Genomic DNA, 21,176 nt, shown 5'->3' with positions numbered 1-21,176 from the left:
CATTGTTTTTGATGGCTGCATAATATTCCATGGTGTATATGTGCCACATTTTCCCTATCCAGTCTATCATCGATGGGCATTTAGGTTGGTTCCAGGTCTTTGCTATTGTAAACTGTGCTGCAATGAACATTCGTGTGCATGTGTCCTTATAGTAGAAGGATTTATAATCCTTTGGATATATATACCCAGTAATGGGATTGCTGGGTCAAATGGAATTTCTATTTCTAGGTCCTTGAGGAATCGCCACACTGTCTTCCACAATGGTTGAACTAATTTACACTCCCACCAACAGTGTAAAAGTGTTCCTATTTCTTCACATCCTCTCCAGCATCTGTTTTCTCCAGATTTTTTAATGATCGCCATTCTAACTGGCGTGAGATGGTATCTCAATGTAGTTTTGATTTGCATTTCCCTAATGACCAGTGATGATGAGCATTTTTTCATATGCTTGTTGGCCTCATGTATGTCTTCTTTTGTAAAGTATCTGTTCATATCCTTCGCCCACTTTTGAATGGACTTGTTTTTTTCTTGTAAATCTGTTTTAGTTCTTTGCAAATTCTGGATATCAGCCCTTTGTCAGATGGATAGACTGTAAAACTTTTTTCTCATTCTGTTGGTTGCTGATTCACTCTAATGACTGTTTCTTTTGCTGTGCAGAAGCTGTGGAGTTTAATTAGGTCCCATTTGTCTATTTTGGCTTTTGTTGCCAATGCTTTTGGTGTTTTGATCATGAAGTCCTTGCCTACGCCTATGTCCTGAATGGTTTTGCCTAGATTTTCTTCTAGGGTTTTTATGGTGTTAGGTCTTATGTTTAAGTCTTTAATCCATCTGGAGTTAATTTTAGTGTAAGGTGTCAGGCCAAGGGGTCCAGTTTCTGCTTAAATAGCACCTTATAAGACATTTACTAACCCATATATATTTTTTCTTCATTTTCCACTTTCTTAGTGCTCTTTATAAAACTAATATTATTAAGATGAGGAACTATGTCATATAATATTAAGAATATTTTCTTAAAGAGGAGAAATAATATTATATAATATTAGGATAGAAATCAACATAAATGGTAATGAAGGCTTTTGATCAATGAATAGTGCTTACAATTTTACTTAATTCTTCTCTATAATCCCTCCAACAAGTTGTCATTCAGCTGTCCACTTAAGTACTTTCATGGAAATAGATCCTTCTTTTTATAAAATATGTGAAATATCTGTCTTATATGTGATAAAAAGCATGTTCTTTGAATTTTTACTTATTGCCTCTGAACCTGCTCAGTTGGTCTAAAATAAACAAACTATGTTATCCCCAGCTGTGCTTTCATGCATCCTTCATTTCACAAACATTTGTTGAATGCTACTATATTCCACAAGAAGTCAAATATTGGATATACAGATATTTAGAGGTAACTATCCTTAAATTGTGTACAATACAATGGAGAAGACTAAGACAATAGTAGATTATTAGAATATGCTTTGATAAATGCTTTCATGGGATCAAAGCAGGTAGTTCTATTACAACATGATGTGTTACCTAATGCATCCTGGAAAGAAAAGGAAATTAAATATCTCCAAGTCTGTATCTTTTGCTCTCTTGGTATGCGCAGTACGAGGTAGCAGTGCAGGTGTTCGCTGTCCTTTAAGCTCCCATCATCTCCAGTCACAGCAAGCTACTTTCTGTAAGAGCCATATCCTTTTTATATATATCAGGGCAGGGAGGAAAAAGTAACTAGAATAATAGATACAATAGTTCCTCCTTGACAGTGAGACAAATATTCTTCAATCTAATAATATTTTTGAATCCTTTTTGTTTCTTGGATATTATTAATTCTTAACTGGAGCTATTTATCCTTCCTTTACATATATTATTCATGTTCTTCTTTTCATTAACTTTCCCTCATTTACATTAGATATTTTATTTTATAATGATACAACCCATTTTTCTAATTTTCTTCTAATATTTCAGAAAGATTTTTCCCAATTCTCCTCACTGGATTTTGCTCAGCTTTATCAAAGTTTACTCAGGGCGCTGTCCCTCTCCTCATTTTGCACAAATTTGGTTTGGTGATTCCATCTATTGTTAGGGATTTAAAAATCATTTCTACACTTACAGAGTCCCAAAGTTTTCTCTTCAGGCAAGGCTACTCTTTTGGATCATCACAGATGATCACTTTTTTGATATTCCACGTGAGTGTCTCACAGATATCTGAAATTCATAATGCCCAAATCTGAAATCTTGTTTTTAAAATATTCCCCCCATGATTAATTCCTGTGATCCTAACTTCAGAATATGACCTTATTCTATTTACATTTTTCCATTTTCACCAGCACTATTTTTGTTCAGAACACCACTGTCTCAAGCTTAGAATATTGAAACAACTACCAAAATGATGTCTTCATTTATCATCCTATAAAATTTCTAAGCTTTATTCTAATATGACTCATTCACTTCCTTCCTTAAAACCTTCAATTGCTCTCCCTTATATTTAGAATAAAATATCAATTTAATAATAAAGCCTGTAAGACCATGAAAGTCATAACATCCCAATCACTTCAGAACTACTTTCCTTTATCCTCTTTTATATTCTTTATTTCACCAAAGACACCAGGCTCTTTTCTGCCTTATAGCCTTCCTCTGTGCTAGGCATGTCCTTATTACACTTCTACCATGACTGACTCCTTCTACTCATCATTCAGAGCACATCTTAGGTGGCACTTTTCTACGTGGAATTCCCTGACACTATATGCTTTTGGTTACTTTATAGGATTTGTTATTTTTTGTCATAATGCTTATATTCAAGCTTTATTTATTTAATGGGTATCTTTACAACTAAACTGTAAGCTACAGTTTGATCAGGGACCAACATCTTCGCTTAAAGGCAGATGTACATTCAATTTTCAGAATAAGAATTTGTAGTTTTTACATTAACATATAGGCAGAACACTTTTCAACAAAATCACCAGTATTGTTTCATTTTACTAGATAGATTAGCAATATTTGACAGGAGTAAGCACCTTATGCACAGTGTTTGGAATACTGCCTATCTCAAAGTACATTTCTAGTAAATAATTTTTGTGTGAATAAGTAAATGAAAGATTTTTTACTGAAAATGAAAATGAGATCAGAGTATCAAAAAGTTAAGAACATAGTATCAAGACAATTTGGGGGGATGTGGATGGGGTCTTAATCTGTCACCCAGGCTAGAGTACAGTGGCACTGTCTCAGCTCACTCCTTGCTTCCCGTGTTGAAGTGATCCTCCCACCTCAGGCACCAGGCCCTAGGCGTGCACCACCACACATGGCTACTTTATGTATTTTTTGTAGAGATGGAGTTTCGCCATGTTGCCCAGGATGGTCTGGAACTCCTGGGCTTAAGTGAGACACCCGCCTTGGCTTCCCAAAGTGCTGGGATTACAGGCATGAGCCACCATGCTCTGCCACAATTTTTTATATGAGGTGCAGGTCTTTATTTGGTTTCTCAAGCCACTTATGTTTACTTATGAAGTCTTACATTTTTGAAACAATATTTTTGGACCCTTTTGACTCCAGAATGTAGTATATAGTGAGTCAAAGAAAGTTAGAACTGAATTTGAAACTGTTTGCATCATTTCTTGCTTGTGTAACTAACCAATTAGTAATTTACTATACTGAGCCTTGCCTTTTTGCTTATAAATGATGATAATATTATATATCAAACAATTTGATTGTAAGTAGTTTCTCAATAAAGTGAAAAAATTTGTTCTCTAATGAGATAATAAGTACTACAGCAAATTTGAAAACATATACACTCCTGTTATGTTTTATCATTTAAGGCACTCATATCTTTCAGATGCATGATTCAGAGAGCTCTTTAGGTCTGATTGTTTTAAAAGTTAAATTTGATCAGGTAAACAAGATGTCTGATATAGTCCTACTATTTTATTACTGAATAAATGCTGACATTTAAAAAATTATAATTGTCATTATTAGCAGCAGCAGCATTGTCTTTGTTATCCAAGAAACATGCACAAAAGGGCATTGCATCATAGTTTAACCTTAAAGTTTCCAATCTGTCATATCGTAGTGATTACTAGAGAGGTCTGAGTAGATGTTAGCTAGTGAAGAAGATTTTGATCTTATTTTGTGCGATAATGAAAGAATAATATGGCTCTTGCTTAACTTATGCATAATAGCAAGATAAGCAAGATATTTTTTCTAAGAGTAAGCTGCTTTGTATACTTCAAATGTTAATATCTAAGGTAAAGTTTACAAATGACAAATTAATCGTATTAATTATATTCATCACCCTAGAAATCTGTACCAAAATAATGAAAACAAAAATAATTCAAACAAATGTGTTACGATTTTTATTTATCCAATATCACCTCAGTTATTTCATAACTCAATCAGACAATATTCCAAAGAAATCTTGCCTTTATAGTTAACTAAAAAATTTGTTTTGTATGGTTTTAATGATATATGCCTAAAGAAAATGATTTTAAATGATGAAATTGTATGTTTCTTTAAAGTAGAATTATAATTTATAGATTTGATGCTATCCCTATCAAGCTACCATTAACTTTCTTCACAGAGTTAGAAAAAAACTATACTTCAAGCTAAACTACAAGGCTACAGTAACAAAAACAGCATTGTACTGGTACCAAAACAGATATATAGACCAATGGAACACAACAAAGGCCTCTGAAATAACGCCACACATCTACAACCATCTGATCTTTGACAAAACTAACAAAAACAAGCAATGGGGAAAGGATTCCCTATTTAACAAATGGTGTTGGAAAAATTGGCTAGCTATATGCAGAAAACTGAAACTGGACCCATTCCTTACACCTTGTACAAAAATTAACTCAAGATGGATTAAAGACTTAAATGTAAGACTAAAGCCATAAAAACCCTGTAAGAAAATCTAGGCAGTACCATTCAGGTCATAGGCATTGGCAAAAACTTCATGATTAAAACACCAAAAGCAATGACAAAAAAAAAGCCAAAATTGACAAATGGAATCTAATTAAACTAAAGAGCTTCTGCGCAGCAAAAGAAACTATCATCAGAGTGAACAGATAACCTACAAAATGGGAGAAAATTTTTGCAATCTATCCATCTGACAAAGGACTAATATCCAGAATCTACAAGGAACTTAAACGAATTTACAAAAAAGAAAAAAAAAATCCCATCAAAAAGTGGGCCAAACATATGAACAGACTCTTCTCAAAAGAAAACATTTATGTGGCCAAGAAACATATGAAAAAAAAGCTCATCATCACTGATCATTAGAGAAATTCAAGTGAAAATTACAATGAGATACCATCTCATGCCTGTTAGAATGGCAATTAAAAAGTTAGGAAACAACAGATGCTATAGAGGTTGTGGAGAAATAGGAACACTTTTACATTATTGGTGGAAGTGTAAATTATTTCAACCATTGTGGAGGGCAGTGTAGCGATTCCTCAAGTACCTAGAACCAGAAATACCACTTGACGAAGCAATGCCATTACTGGGTATATACCCAAAGGATTATAAATCATTCTACTACAAAGACATGCCCATGTATGTTTATTGTAGTTTTGTTCACAATAGCAAAGACTTGGAACCAACCCAAATGCTATTAATGATAGACTGAATAAAGAAAATGTGGCACATATCCATCATGGAATACCATGCAGCCATAAAAAGGATAAGTTCATGTCCTTTGCATGGACATGGATGAATTTGGAAACCATCATTCTCAGCAAACTAACACAGGAACAGAAAACCAAACACTACATGTTCTCACTCATAAGTGGGAGTTGAACAATGAGAACACATGGATACAGGGAGGGGAACATCATACACCAGGGCCTGTCAGGGGGTGGGGAGCTAGGGAAGGGATAGCATTAGGAGAAATACCTAATGTAGATGACGGGTTGATAGGTGCAGGAAACCATCATGGCACGTGTATACCTATGTGACAAACCTGCACATTCTACACATGTATCCCAGAATTTAAAGACTTAAAGTGTGTATATATATGGTTTATATATAATATATAATATTTATCATATATATAATATTTATATACCATATATAATTTTATAATAATATATATTAAATAATATTTGTTTTTTGCAGCTTGAGTTCTTAGAATAAGAATATTTTCCTGGTAAGTTGGAAACAAATTCACTATTATAAATGGTTGAAGGATACAAGAATATTTCACTTTATGTAACTCTAGACTCTTACTTCTTTATGCAAAATTTATGAACACATAATTTATAAACACATCATATAACCGATTATTTTTGCAATTCTCTGTATTTCTTCATATTAAAATATGCTTAGCAAACATTCTATTGCATATTTGAAACTTTTTCCTTTACATCTAAGCAAAAGAGAAATACTACAGCAAATTTGATATTTGCCTCCAACATGAATCAAAAAATTTGTCATTTCGCAAGACTTCTCCTTATTTAGCTTACTAGTCTCTACTATTGTTCATTATATTAGATAAACCATTTAGTTATAAACCCATAGATTGCAAGATAAGGGGGAAATGATCTAAGAATTATGAGCTTCAGCTGGTTAACGTGTAAAAACTAGGACAGTACATCTTCTTTAACTTTGCTCACAGTTTCACATGAATATAATGTACTAAGTGTCTAAGCAAGCTGGACTAGTTGGAAAGGCTCACCCATAAAGGCTGATGAAAGTTTGAAAGATGGTAATAATCAAGGGTATAAGTCAGGACATAAATGTTTATTCATTTCAGTCATAATATCATCTAAACAATTCAGGAGAGAACTCTATGGGGTCTTTTGATCAAACAATAGAGTTACCAATTCAATTCATAGAAAAAGATATTTGAAAGTTAAAAGCATGGTTAAAAATATTAAACTTATTGATTTGATAACAAGTTCTCAGTTTTTTATAATCATAAAGAAGCCAATAATTAGCAAAATTTAAACCTAAAAATTAAACCATATTAAATGCTTAAGAGTGATGAAGAAAAGAGCTTTGATTTCAGAGCTTTCTTAAGGGGCATATATTTTTAAAGTTAAACATTATCGTGCTTAATAATAAATATGTAACAAAAAAATTATTAGACTCTAAAGAGGTTTGAGGTATTTAACGGTTAATTCTCTTTCCTCATAGGCCTAGTGTCATTTCATCATGATAAACATGTTCTTTTACTATTTGGGTCAAACCTTGTCACCCTTACCGTCTTCAGCCAGCTCTTTGGTTTCTGAGCCCATTGACACAGTCTACAATATGGTCTTCCTGTCTGTGTCCTTCATTCCCTACTGCCAGGCCTTCTTGCTTAGATCCTTAGCTCTCTAGATGCGCATGTATGGCTTCTGCAGGTATTTAGACGACAAGAAAAACGAAAGCAAAGGAGAATTAGGTATGGTTGTTTCTCTATCACATAAAACTTTAGTAAAAGGGTTAAGCTGGTGCCTAAATAGACAAATAGACAGGTTAGGGAGCCAAGAAAGTTATCCACATTTTTATAGAAACTTAATATATGTGAGAGCAAGCAGTAATGATCCAAAGTTACATTTTAAATAATGGTTATCCATATGGGGAGAAAAAATAAATTTGATTGTCTCTTCAGACCATAAATAATACTCAATTCTAGGAGGATTAAAAATTTAAATATTACTTTACGGTGGGAAAGGACTTCTTAGCTCAGATTTATTAAAGACAAACATTGGAAAGATTAGTAAATTAAATTATCATAAATTTTAAAAATGAAACGACAAAAAACTGAATTGTTTTACATTTTTGTAACATATTTCACAACATGTTATATAAAATATGACACACATAAAACATAATGTAACACATAACCTATAAAATGCATATAATTATATTCAATTTAAAAATAATTTTTAATGTAATTTTAAAAAATCACTGTAATAAAATTTGAAAAAATATCTAAATACACAAATAAAAATTTTATAGAAGCTTACACATAATTAGCCAACAAAATAAAAATATGCTCAGTCTCTTAGTTTCTGGTAATACAAATTTAATGAAAATAAATAATTATTATTCATTCAACAATTTGGCAAAAATAAGCAGTGACAACACAGTAGGTTGATAAGGATATAGGATAAGAAAAATTTAATTTGTTTTTTGTATAACTATAAATTGGTATATCCACATTGAAAAGCATACATATTTCATGACTCTTTTATTGCTCTACAGAACATTTTATTTATTTGAATGAGAACTGTTATAAGAATATTCATAGAGTTACTGTTTGTAATAGGAAAAATATGTGTAAATCACCCAAATATCTATTGACAAGCTAATAAATATATCTGTCATATATTTACACAGTAAAATATAATGCCCTATTTTAGTGAATAAGAAGGCAGCCTCTGCAGTCAGATTTCATATATTTGAATTTGACATCTGCTACTAATTTTTATTATATCTCAAATGTATTTCTATGTTACACTAATTTTTCATCTGTATCTCAGCTTGATTATGTATAAAATAATAATATGATAATTTCTATCACCTTTTCTATAGAAAATAAAGCATTTGGATATACAAAGAGCTTAGAACAGTTTTTGGAAGATAATGGGTACCAGATAAGCACTGTTTATTTTATTATTTGTGTACAATGCTGAAAATGAATAGACATGCTTCGTGAATGATCCCATGGTAAAATGAAGTTATTTAGTATGATGTTGAACCGTAAAAATATGTGCCAGAAAAATATGTATAATATGTTACTATTTGTAAGGAGTTTCAAAACAATGATAATCAATACAGTGCAACGTTTGGATGTGGTTAAATTTGTGATAAAAAATATTTAAAAGAAAAAGAAAAGCAGGAAGTGCTTAATTATAATTTTCATCAAAGCAATAACTTCTCAAAGCAGGAGGGTGGGAGAGGAACAGGAAACATGCAGTGGCTTTAAAAGAGAGCAGTAGTTTCAAATGTTTTAAGTCAGTTGTGGGTTTACCAGTGCCATTCATTATGTGCTACTGATATATTACATTTTATTTTGTGCATAAAATATTTCTGAACAAAAATGAAAAAGATTATTCATCACCATTTGTAGCACACTCACTTTCAGGATTACTAGAAATAGAGTAGACAGCCATCCTCTGAAGAGTCTCCCTAAATGCTGGAATTTCAGTGCTAAAAATGGGGTAGTCAATAGACAAACTGGAAAGGTTTATCACCCTAGAAATACATTAACATATATGCAGATAACTGAATGCCACCACAAAAATAATTCATCAAGCTCTCCATTAATTTTACAAATTAATAAACAAATTAATAAAAAAATTTAGTAAACAAATTTCACATATAGTAACAAACATAAGTTTGTGGAGATTCTTGTCTTCCTTTTCTTATAAGCATGTATCTGTATGTATATCACTTTCAAGTTGTTTTAATCCATATCCTTTTTAGTGAACTATCTGTTGCTCTTTTTTTTCTTTTTTGGAAACTCTTTAACTGTTATTAATGAAGGTATTAAGTAAATTTGGCTTAAAGCCTGAAGCCTATTAAACAGATATGTACATCTCTCCAAACTGCATGTGTTGTCATTTGTGATCAAGAGCTTAAATTCTTAATCCTGGTAATTAAAACATGCACTTTGTAATTTCAAGTATCACCTACTGTTAAATAATACAATCTTATTACTAATGTCAGAAAATGGAAGGCATAATTTTTCTTGGTGATATTTTCTACTGTCAATCATTCTGATGCATAATATCTTGGAACTATTAGGTCGTTAAGACATGAGCCAATCACAGTCTCAAGAGTCACATCTTCTCAGGAAAGAGAGCTCATTGCTTCATTTGCATGTTAGTTGAATCTATTTTCTAGTCACATTTAGATCAATGACTACTTGAATGCAAATGGAATTTATTTTTCTATAAAAATCCAAATATTTTACCATACTTGATATGATCTGGACACTTGCTTCTCTCTGTAAGACTTAATATCCTATCCATTTACAACTTTACCACCCTGTTTATTCTGGTCACACCAGTCCCTTTGTTCTAGAACATGTCAAGCAAGCTTTCATCTCTGGGACTTAGTTCTTTCACAGTGTGTCTGCTTCTCCCTGAAATACTTGACTGTTAAGTAATTCTCCCTTCAAAGTTCTCTCTCTCTCTTTTTATTCAAATGTTGCCTCAACAAAGGACCCTCCCTTTATTAAATGGAAAAACCTAATGACATCCAACAAATGATTTTATTTTGTTATTGGAACTTTAAAAGAACAAATGAAAGTATCTGTGCATATATCAGAATCATGTGTTTTTTTTTTTTTTTTTTTCCTGGAAACATTACTATTTATTTAAAAGTGGCTTTTTCTGTTTTAGACTTTCTCTTGTGATATGTGAATTTAGATAATACATTTTGATACTACTAGTTACATGGCTTAATGGAAAATGTAACTTGTGGACATGAATAAGAGTTAAAGACTTATCTTCTGTCTTTGCTTTTGCAGACTTTGATAAATGACTTACACAAGTCACTTGGCTCTTTTGGCCTCTTTATGAAATAAGGATTATAAAAATACATCATACCAGTGTAAAGCAGGGAGAAAACAGAATATCTCAGGAGGGTCTTCCTGCTATGAGATTCATTTTTCACTCTCATTTGTCTACTATGCACATTGAGCTATTATCTGGTTGAGAAGGAGTGGCTTGAAACTTTTACCATTTAGTGTGAAAAGCATTACTTCCTTCTCATATTTACAGTTGACTGAGGTATAATTGTGGTACAATAAACTTCAAATGCTTAAAGTGTACAATTTGATAAGTTTACATATATATTTATTATGTATGAATGTATTTATTTATATTTATATATCACTACAATCATGATAATAAACATTTCCATTCACCCATTTGTAATACATCCTTTGATCCACTACCTCCTATACAGGCAATCACTACTCTGTTTTCACTACAGATTAGTTTGCATTTTCTAAAATTATTCATTAATAAAATCATACACCATGTAGTTCATTTTTTGGGGATTTTAGCATTCAGAATAATTATTTTAATATTTTTATGTTGTGTGTTTTAACTTGTTTAAAATTTCTGAATATTATTCCTTTATATCAATATGCCACATTTATTTATCCTTTTACTTATTGATAGACATTTGTATCATTTAGATTTTTTTGTCTTGTTTTAACTATTACTAATAAAGCTGCTCTGAACATTTATGCAAAAAAATGCTTACATGAACAAATGCTTTGATTTTTTTTAAGGAAACACCTAAATGTGGAATGGATGAGTTACATGCTCAGTGTAACTTTCTAAGAAACTACCAAACAGTAACCCAACTGTTTGTACAATTTTTTTTTTTGAGACGGAGTTTCACTCTTGTTACCCAGGCTGGAGTGCAATGGCGCGATCTTGGCTCACTGCAACCTCTGCCTCCTGGGTTCAGGCAATTCTCCTACCTCAGCCTCCTGAGTAGCTGGGATTACAGGCACGCGCCACCATGCCCAGCTAATTTTTTGTATTAGTAGAGACGGGGTTTCACCATGTTGACCAGGATGGTCTCAATCTCTTGACCTCGTGATCCACCCGCCTCAGCCTCCCAAAGTGCTGGGATTACAGGCTTGAGTCACCGTGCCCGGCCTGCTTGTACAATTTTATATTTTCTCCAGGAGATGAGAGTAGCAGTTGTTCTGCATGCTTGCCAATATTTCAAATGGTCAGTCTTTTTCCTTTTAGTCATTCCAATGGATATAAATTGACAGTAATTGGCGTTTTCCTAATGAAAGATGATGTTGAGCTTCTTTTCACATGCTTATTGCCATCAACGCACCGTCTTTGACAGTGTCTATTGAAATCTGTTGTTTTAGATTGTAAGGATATTTTACATATGCTATTGTTAAAATAGTATATATTTGTTGGACATGAGATGATATTTTCATCCAGTCTGTGGTTTGCTTTTTACTTTCCTAAAAGAATCTTTCAAATAATGAAACTTTTAAATTTTGTAAAGTCAAATTTACTGATTTTTTTCCTTTTTGATGCTTTTTGTGTTACTCTAAAACCTTTTACAATTTTTGCTTTATCAAGAAGATTTAGAATTTTAGCTTTTACATTTGGGTCAATAATCCATTTCAACTATACTTTTGTATATAATGTAAGAAAAGGGTTATTTTGCTGATAGTTAATTGACTATATACATGTAAGCATGTTTCTGGGCATTATATTCTGTTATATTTACCTATATGTTCACTTTTACAACAATATCATATAATCTTCATTACTATAGCTTTGTAGTATAAATTGATATTCAATAGTGTAAGACCTTTGGTTTTGTTCTTTTTCAAAATTGTTTTCACTGTCTTAGGCATTTCCATATGAACTATAGAATAAATTCATTATTTTCTACAAAGTATCCTGCTGAGATTTTTATAGGTATTATATAAAAATGTATACATTAATATTGGAAGAATTGACATTTGAAGAATAGTGATAATTCTGACTTATGGACATAGAATATCTTCTCATTTGTTTAGGTTCTTCCTTAATTTTTCTAAGGAATGTATTGTACTTCTTAATGTACTGAAATTATACTTCATTTATCAAATATATTTCTACTTTATTGTAGGTTGTTAATGCTGTTGTAAATGATACTAATTAAAATATTATTTTTTGGCTGATCATTGCTAACATCAATAAACAGAATCAATTGCTGTAGACAGCACTGACTTTGTATCCAGCAAACTTACTTAACTTTCTCATTAGTTCTAAAATCTTTTATGTAGAATCCTTAGGATAGTCTACATAGACAATTATGTTTCTGTGAATTAAAACACTGGTAATTCTTTCTTTGCTATTTAATGATATTTTGTTTTTCCCCCTCCCCTCAATTTTTCATATTGGTCAGGAAGGTTTTTTTTTAGCCTTTTACTGTGGTGAATTATATTGATTTTCAAATGTTACACTGATTTTGCATTCCTTGGAGGAAAATACCCCACATGACCTTGATCTACCTTCTCATATACTGTTGACTTCACCTTGCAAAAATTTTGTTAATAATTTTTGTGTCTGTATTCATAAGAAATACTAATCTGTAGTTTTCTTGAAATATCTTTTAATCTAGTTTTAGTATCAGGGAAATGTTGGTCGGTAAAATACCTCAGTAAATTATGAAATCATCAGGAGTTGACATTTTCCTCAGGGAAATATTTTAACTATGATTTTAATTTCTTTAGTAGATGTAAGGCTACTCAAATTGCGCATTGCCTTCCACATGCACTTTAGTAATAAATATGTCTTTTGCATGTATGTTATTGAATATATTGCCATAAACCTGTTAGTAGTATTTTTGAATTAACTGTTAATCTGTACAATGTAGAATTTACACTGTTATACCCTCACTGATTCTGTCATTGGTAAATTTTGTCTTCTCTTCATATTTCTTGGTCAGAGTGTATAGAAAGCCATCATTATGATCATTTTAAAAACTAGCTTTGCCTATACTTTTTTCTATTATTTTTGCATCGTCTCTTTGAATAATGTTTGCTATTATTTTTATTATTAAATTTATTCTGTTTGCTTTGGTTTTAATTTTCTTTTCATTGTTTTCTAATATCTTAATTTGGGAAGTTAGGTCATAGGTCATTGGTTTTAACATTTATACTTGAGAGTTGTCCCATATGAACATGCTGATCAGCACTCAGCTAAACACTGGAGATAGAGAGTGAGGACCCAAGAACCTCAGAAGATTCAGTTGAGTGAACTGAACTTTACATTCTCCTCTCCATTACTTTACAAAAGTTACTTGCCTTGGCCTCCCTAACTCTGAACTCTATTTCCTCCCTAGGAAGATTGTCATGATCTGTTTGAGTTTCCCTTTTCTGCACTGCTGACTAGAAACTCTCTCTAGGCAACAGGCTAAGCTTCCCCATTTGTTTTCATTCTCTCAAAGATTAATCTCTGTTGCCCCAAATTTAAAAACCATTGTTTTAGCTATTTGTCCAATTTTCTACCTGTTTAAGATGTCAAGGTTAATCAGACTTCTGTTAGCCCATCATGGTCAAAAAGAGAAGTGATTATAATCTTTTGGATATAGACCCATAACCTAACAAGAAATATTGATATTTTCCTCATTTAATTAGTGGGATGCCAAATTCATTTAGAAATGTATCACTGCAATTAATTATCACAGTCATGTCATCATAAGTATTGATAGTAGAACATAGCATCTAAGTTTAAATCTATAGAAATAACCTAAAAGATAGCAAGATCTTTCAGGTATGGCTTTATGTTAACAAGTAATAAGACCAAGATAAACAATTATTTAATGTATTACTTTAGTGATGTTTTACATGATAGATTAATACAATGATTTTCATTTATATTTTATTATTAAATAACTTCTAGTTTCACTATGAACATTTTAATAATCTGCATTTAAACATGGCTGGTACAGAATTTCTTATTCGTGTACTTACATATAAACTCACATATCCAAACAAAACCCTATTTTTCTTAGTTACTTTTGGTAGACAATGCAATAAAATGAGAAATTTTTTATGTGTGATCTACAAATGTTCTTACATGTAATTACATTGCTTAGATATGTGTTTACCTAAAGATGCGATAGAGAGCAAATACAGTACATACTGAATAAAAAAAAATTTTGGTATAATTCAATTATAAATAAGTTACCATTAAGTGCATATTCTGGTTTGAAATCACTTGATATTTAAGCAGCAATGATATACAGTTTGAATTCAGAATCTGTGCTTATTTATGATTCCCATGAGGTTGTAGAAATTATTCCCATTTACAGGTGTGATTGAAGAGTAGTAGAGAAGACATTTTCAATGTAACAGAAGTACTTAAGAAAATATCAAATTTCCCTTCTTCTAATCATTTGGACATGGTGATTTACAGATTGAAGATTATAGAGAAATTAAGACAAGAGTTTCTTAGCATCAAGAAAAAGAAATTCTCCTTAAATTCATAAGCTGCTCAGAATTTTTGGAGCTTCCTAGAAATTGTTCCTATTCCAGATAGTATAGCAATAATTTTCATTCATTGAAAATTCTGGTAACAACCCTTGTCAGCAAGAGGAGGAAATAGATTTGATCTATTTATTCACTAAAATTGTACTACCTGAAAAGAATTTCTGAGATACTATTCCTCGTAGATATTCTAGTAGTTTTTGTTAATATATAAATCACAGGGAAATAATATACCATTTCTGGGTAGTTCTGAATTTATAAAAGTTAACAGTTAGTAAAAAAGATCAAAGAATTAATTGTAACCCTTTTCAGCATGCAGTAAAATGACCTTAGAGCTTAAAAAAGTCAGCAGAATGAGAGTTTATTAGGTTGATTAAATGTCCCCTTTTACTGGGACACTTTCTAAAGCTTTTCTTCTGTACAGTGATAACTCAGCCTTTTATTCTAGACTGTGCTTGGTGACAAGATGATGGTTTCCATAACATGCAGTAGCCACCTAGAAACAAATTTAAAAAAAAAAAAAAAAAAAAAAAACCTCGCTGAACTTCAGATCTGAAGGAAACCATGAAAAATACCAAATTCAATATCTCTACCTTACAGATTATGAAATTGCCTAGGTCTCATTAAAGACTTCTCCAATTCACGTGGAGAGTTTTCTTTTTTTCCTTTACTCACACAGACTAATCACATTATACATTGAAATGAGTATGTGTACTCCTATTTGTCTACCACTAAGAAATAGAAAATGTGAATGGAAAAATTATTAATAGGGACATTGAATGAGCAATCAAAATTTTCCCACAAAGAAAATCCAGAATAAGATGATTTCAAAGGTGAATTATACCAAACATTTAAAGAATAATTAATGCCAAATTTTCTCCAACTCTTTCAAAAATATGAGGAGGAAGAAAAACTTCCAAATGGATTCTATGAGGCAAACTTTACCTTGATACCAAAATCAGACAGGAAGAAAAAAAAAAACTATAAATCAAGATTCCTGATGAAGATACATGCAAAAATCTTCAGTAAAAAACTGGCAAATCAAATTCAATAGCCAATTAAAAGAATCACACACCTTGATAAAGTAGGATTTATCCCTGAGATGCAAGAACAGTTCGACATATGAAACTCAATAAATATGATATACCACATAAGAATAAAAATCATGTGATTGTCTTAATAGATACAGAAAAAGTATGGAAACTGATAGATAAGTAAGCAACAAGGAAGGGGGCCCAGGTGGAGAAGAATGATTATTTGGAAAGACAGCTAATCATAGAGAAACTTCTGGCACAATATCCTGTTTTTAAATACATCATTCTGCACATAGCCCCAGCAGCACGACTATATCATATGTATCTTATCTACACACAGCCCCTCCATCACGCCCCTATAAAACTTCCCTCCAGGCCCTGCCTCTTTGTAGACATCCTTCTCTCTGCCATGCTGCCTGCTGCACTCTTGCAATGCATCTTCATAGTTTCTCGAATAAATCTACCTTTTTAAATATCTATAACTTTCTCGGTAAATTATTTCACTGCCCGAACCTCCCCCCTCCCCGCCCCAGCTACTAGCACCTGCAACATTTTGGTGGCTCATATAGGGAAAGTCCCTCATTCTCTCTATTTCCTCCTCTTCAACTCCAACCTCTCAGTGTACAGCATTCAAACCCAGAGATAATTGGCAGTCCCTGGCCAGGGCCTATCTAAGGTGGACCAGAAGGTTCACGTGGAAAGACGCCTGACCACCACCATTCATAACATGGACGCTGAGAGCCCAGAGGGCCCCACTGTTTTGGCTGTTTGCTTTATCAGCTAGTCTCCTCCAGACATTAGACACAAGCTCTAAAAGCTAGATCAGATACCACATACTTCTATTTTCACATTGCTGGACACAGCCTTCAAGGTCTTCAATATCTCAGTGGAGGTCTTGAAAACTGAACAGGATAGGAAAGAATGAGAAAGAAGTAAGTGGCAGGCCCTCTATATGGTCACCACTGTTGCTAACTCCCTACGCATACTCTTCTTGGATGAGAGTTTAGAGTTTGCTTTTCTTTTCAGTCTTCCAGTGGAAAATCTCTGGTATCCTCTGGCAACTGATGGCAACTGGTCAGGACCACTGCCTGATGTAGCCTGAAGGCCAGGAGTGAACAGGTTTGGCTGCCTTGTCTGGAAAGAGGGAAAGGTCTCTCTTATTCTTTCTTGTCAAAAGTCCCCAATCCCTATGTGTTGCATAGTTGTAAGAATAAGCTTGACCATGGTGAATTTTCCTATGTTTTGAGGAACTTGTAACCCCTCTTTCTCACTCTAAATTATCACGTGTAGATAGCCAGCCACTCTACTCTGGATGTCTTAAGCCAGGTGATCCTAAACAGCACCAGGAAAATGAGTCTTCCATCAAACTCTTCCTTTTTTATTTAGACGGAGCACCCAGCATAACTGGGCTGGCCATGCAGTGTAATTCTTACTTGGACTGACCTGGGGTTGCTCTCCTAGTGTTCATCCAGTGTAAGGTTGTAGCACTGGAAGATTCTTTTCAATAGGTGGAAGATGCACTCCTTTGAAAAGTGCATTGCAGAGTTTGCACTCCTTTGGAATGTGTGTCTCAGTTTCTCAGTGGATGTCAGTGGAACCCTTTACCCTCAGCAGGACACCCCAAGAAAAAATTGCAGTTCATATCCCCAGTGGACATTCTTTCCCAGTCCCTCCATGGGACAAAGCCTCTATATTCCCTCAGACTTGCATGTTAAAGCATTGGGAAATATTTGACTCTCAGAAAGAAACATCTACTATTCAGTGTATTACATCAATATACCCCTAGACCATCAGTGTAATACAGCAGGGCCACTTTATAATTTCCAGATCAGGAATCCACCTTGCTTCCAGGTGGGACCCTTGCCCCCAACACTATTCTGAAGCTTGACCTTTTTCTGCCATAACTTCTCTAAATGGTTTAAAGTTTCTTATGTCCAAGCTTTCATGACTTTCTCAGGATCCCAACCTCTGTCAAGCCTGTCGAATATGCTTGGCCAAATTCTCTGGCCCCACTGACTCTTCTGAGATTCTAGATGATTCTTCCTTTACTCTCTTCCATTCTCTCCAGCTGGCTGAACTAGTTGAGGCTACACCTTCTTCTCTTGACAAATCACCTTCACATTCAATTATATGTACTCCATCTGTTCCTCCCCCTCTTCCTTCCCCTAGACCATCAGCCCCTAATCCCTGTCCTTCCCCTCACTTCCCCAACCACACAACCCCACCCCTTTATCAGAGAACCATCTCTTCACATACAAGATCTAGATCTAGGACCAATTATGATCCCATTCTGGCCCCAGAAAAACTTCTGCCACTCTAGGATGTGGCAGCAAGGAATCTAGGAACCATCAGAGTCCATGTTTCTTTCCTAATGTCTCACTTTTCTCAAATAGAAATAAAACTTGGTTTCTTTAACCAGGATCCTTTCCATTTCATAAAAAAAGTTCAAGTGATATATTGGTTCCTTCAATTCTACTTGGCAAGACATCTATATTATGTTTACCTCCTATTGTACTTATGAGAAAAACTACCACATTTGCGTCCTAGCTCAACAATTGACAGATGAGATTCATGCCCAGAACCCTCGAGAATTTGGCTTTTGGAGGATAGCAGTGTCTGATGTCAATCCTATGTGATGCTATCAGGAGGGAGACACTGACAGGGTACTCCATAATCATGCTTACATGTTTAATTGAGAGCATTAAAAGAACTGCACTTAAACCTATAAACTATGCAAAATTAAGAGAGATAACACAGGGCAAAATGAAAACTCAGCCTTATTTCATTCCAGGCTCATGGAAGCCACGAGAAAATATACTAATGAGAACCCTGACAGCCCAGAGGACCTCACTGTTTTCGTTGTTCACTTTATCATCCAGGCTTCTCCAGACATTAGACACAAAGGTTAGAAGCTAGATCAGATACCACAAGCTCCTTTTCTCACGTTGCTGAACACAGCCTTCAAGGTCCTTAATACCTAAGAGGAGGTCTTGAAGACCAAACAGGATAGGAAGGAATAAGAAAGAAATAAGTGACAGACCAACTATATGGTTGCCTCTATTGCTAATTCTCTACCTATACCAGGAACCCAGGCGAACCATTGGGATATGGTCCAGGGACCAACAAAGAACCCCTCATTTGCTATCACTGTAACCAGTCAGGGCTTATTAGGCAACACAGCTGAAGCCATCCCCAGACCTGTCAACTGGTCCTCAGCAACCACCACTTTGTCCCTGCCCACACTGCAAACAAGTGGGGCACTAGAAACAGGACTGCCCGTAACTGACGGGAACACAAAGGAAGGATGGTATGAGTCCCTGTAAAGGCCATTCCCTCCTATCTGTCCCAGCAATTGATGGGGCCCAGAGGCCATCCAGGGTCCTGTGTTTTTCATCACTATGGTTGAGACTTGGGTAACCCTAGATGTTGCAGGAGGAAGAATTGAGTTCTTGAATGATACAGAAGCCACTTAATCTGCCCTAATTAATTTTCCTGGAACTACTTTTTGGTCCTTGATTCCTCATCACAGGCATAGATGGCCAGCCAAGACAGGAATGATTTACTTCTCCTTTGGTATGTACCTTTGGGAAAAATACCTTTCCTAATTCTTTCCTTGTCTTGCCAAGTTGCACTATCTACTTGGGGGTAGATAGTGACAAAGCTCCAAAGCAACCATCAAGTTGTCTGAGCTTGTTTTTCCATTATTAGCCTTACTCGCCCTTGACACCAAAAGCCCAAAGGTAATATAAGCTTCCTTTCTACAACAAGTTCCTCCAAAGGTATGAGATACTTCTACTCCAGGACATTCTTTGTTCACAGATCCTATGAAAATCCACCTTAAGAATCCCACCTACTTCTGTAGGGAGTCCTAATAACCTTTAAGGTCTGAAGCTCAAAAAGGCCTACAGCCCCTAATACAAAACATTTTGGCCACAGGGTTACTGTGTCCTTGTAAGTCATCATATAACTTGCCCTCTTGGCACTTTAAAAAGTCAGATAGTACCTATAGAATGATACAAGATCTGAAGGGTATCAATAAAGCAGTAATCCCAATACATCACATTGTTCCCAATCCCTACACCCTAGGGCAACTTCTTTCTTACACTCCTTAGTTCACCATTCAAGATATAAAATACATCTTCTTTTGCATTCTGGTATACTTGGACTCTCAATTTTTATTTGCCTTTGAATGTTAAGACCCTTCCATTTATGTTGCCCAAAAATTAACCTGAAAAGTTTTACCCAGGGAATTAGAGCTAGTTCACACCTGTTTGAACAGGCTCTTGCCAAAGATCTGTCCACCCTTCGACTCTCCCCCAATAGTGTCTTACTGTAATATGTTGATGACCTGTGCTATGGTTTGGCTCAGTGTCCCCACCCAAATCTAAAATTTTACTCCCATAATTCCTACCTGTTGTGGGAGGGACCTGGAGGGAGCTACCTTGAATCATTGGGGCAGTTTCCCCCATACTGTTCTCATGGTAGTGAGTAAGTCTCATGAGGTCTGGTGGTTTCATCAGGGGTTTCCACTTTCACACCTTCCTCATTTCTCTCTTACCACAGCCATGTGAGAAATACCTTTTGCCTCCCTCCATGATTCTGAGGCCTCCCCGACCATGTGGAATTACAAGTCAAATTAAACCTCTTTTTCTTCTCAGTCTCAGGCTTGTCTTTATCAGCATTATGAAAAAGGACCAATACAATAAATTACCAGGAGTGGGGTGTTGCTGAAAAGATACCTGAAAATGTGGAAGGGATTTTGGAACTGGGTAACAGGCAGAGGTTGGAACAGTTTGAAGGGCTCAGAAGAAGACAGGAGAGTGTGGCAAGTTTGGAAATTCTTAGACTTGTTGAATGGCTTTGACAAAAATACTGATAATAATATAAACAATGAAATCCAGGCTGAGGTGGTTCGGAGATGAGAAACTTTTTGGTAACTGGAGCAAAGGTACCTCTTGTTATGTTTTAGCAAAGAGGCTGGTAGCATTTTCCCCTGTCCTAGAGATTTGTGGAACTTTGAACTTGAGAGAGATGATTTAGGATATCTGGTAAAAAGTATTTTTAAGAAGCAAAGCATTCAAGAGAGGACTTGGGTACTATTAAAAACATTCAGTTTTAAAAGGGAAGCAAAACATAAAAGTTTTGAAAATTTGTAGCCTTATAATGCAATAGAAAAGAAAATCCCATTTTCTGAT

This window comes from Aotus nancymaae, unplaced genomic scaffold (genome assembly GCF_030222135.1).
Source record: "Aotus nancymaae isolate 86718 unplaced genomic scaffold, 86718_ANA_hifiasm-v0.15.2.pri h1tg000006l, whole genome shotgun sequence".
In the NCBI taxonomy this organism is placed as follows: Eukaryota; Metazoa; Chordata; class Mammalia; order Primates; family Aotidae; genus Aotus; species Aotus nancymaae.
The sequence above is the reverse complement of the archived record's forward strand: the minus strand, read 5'-3'. Positions refer to the sequence as shown.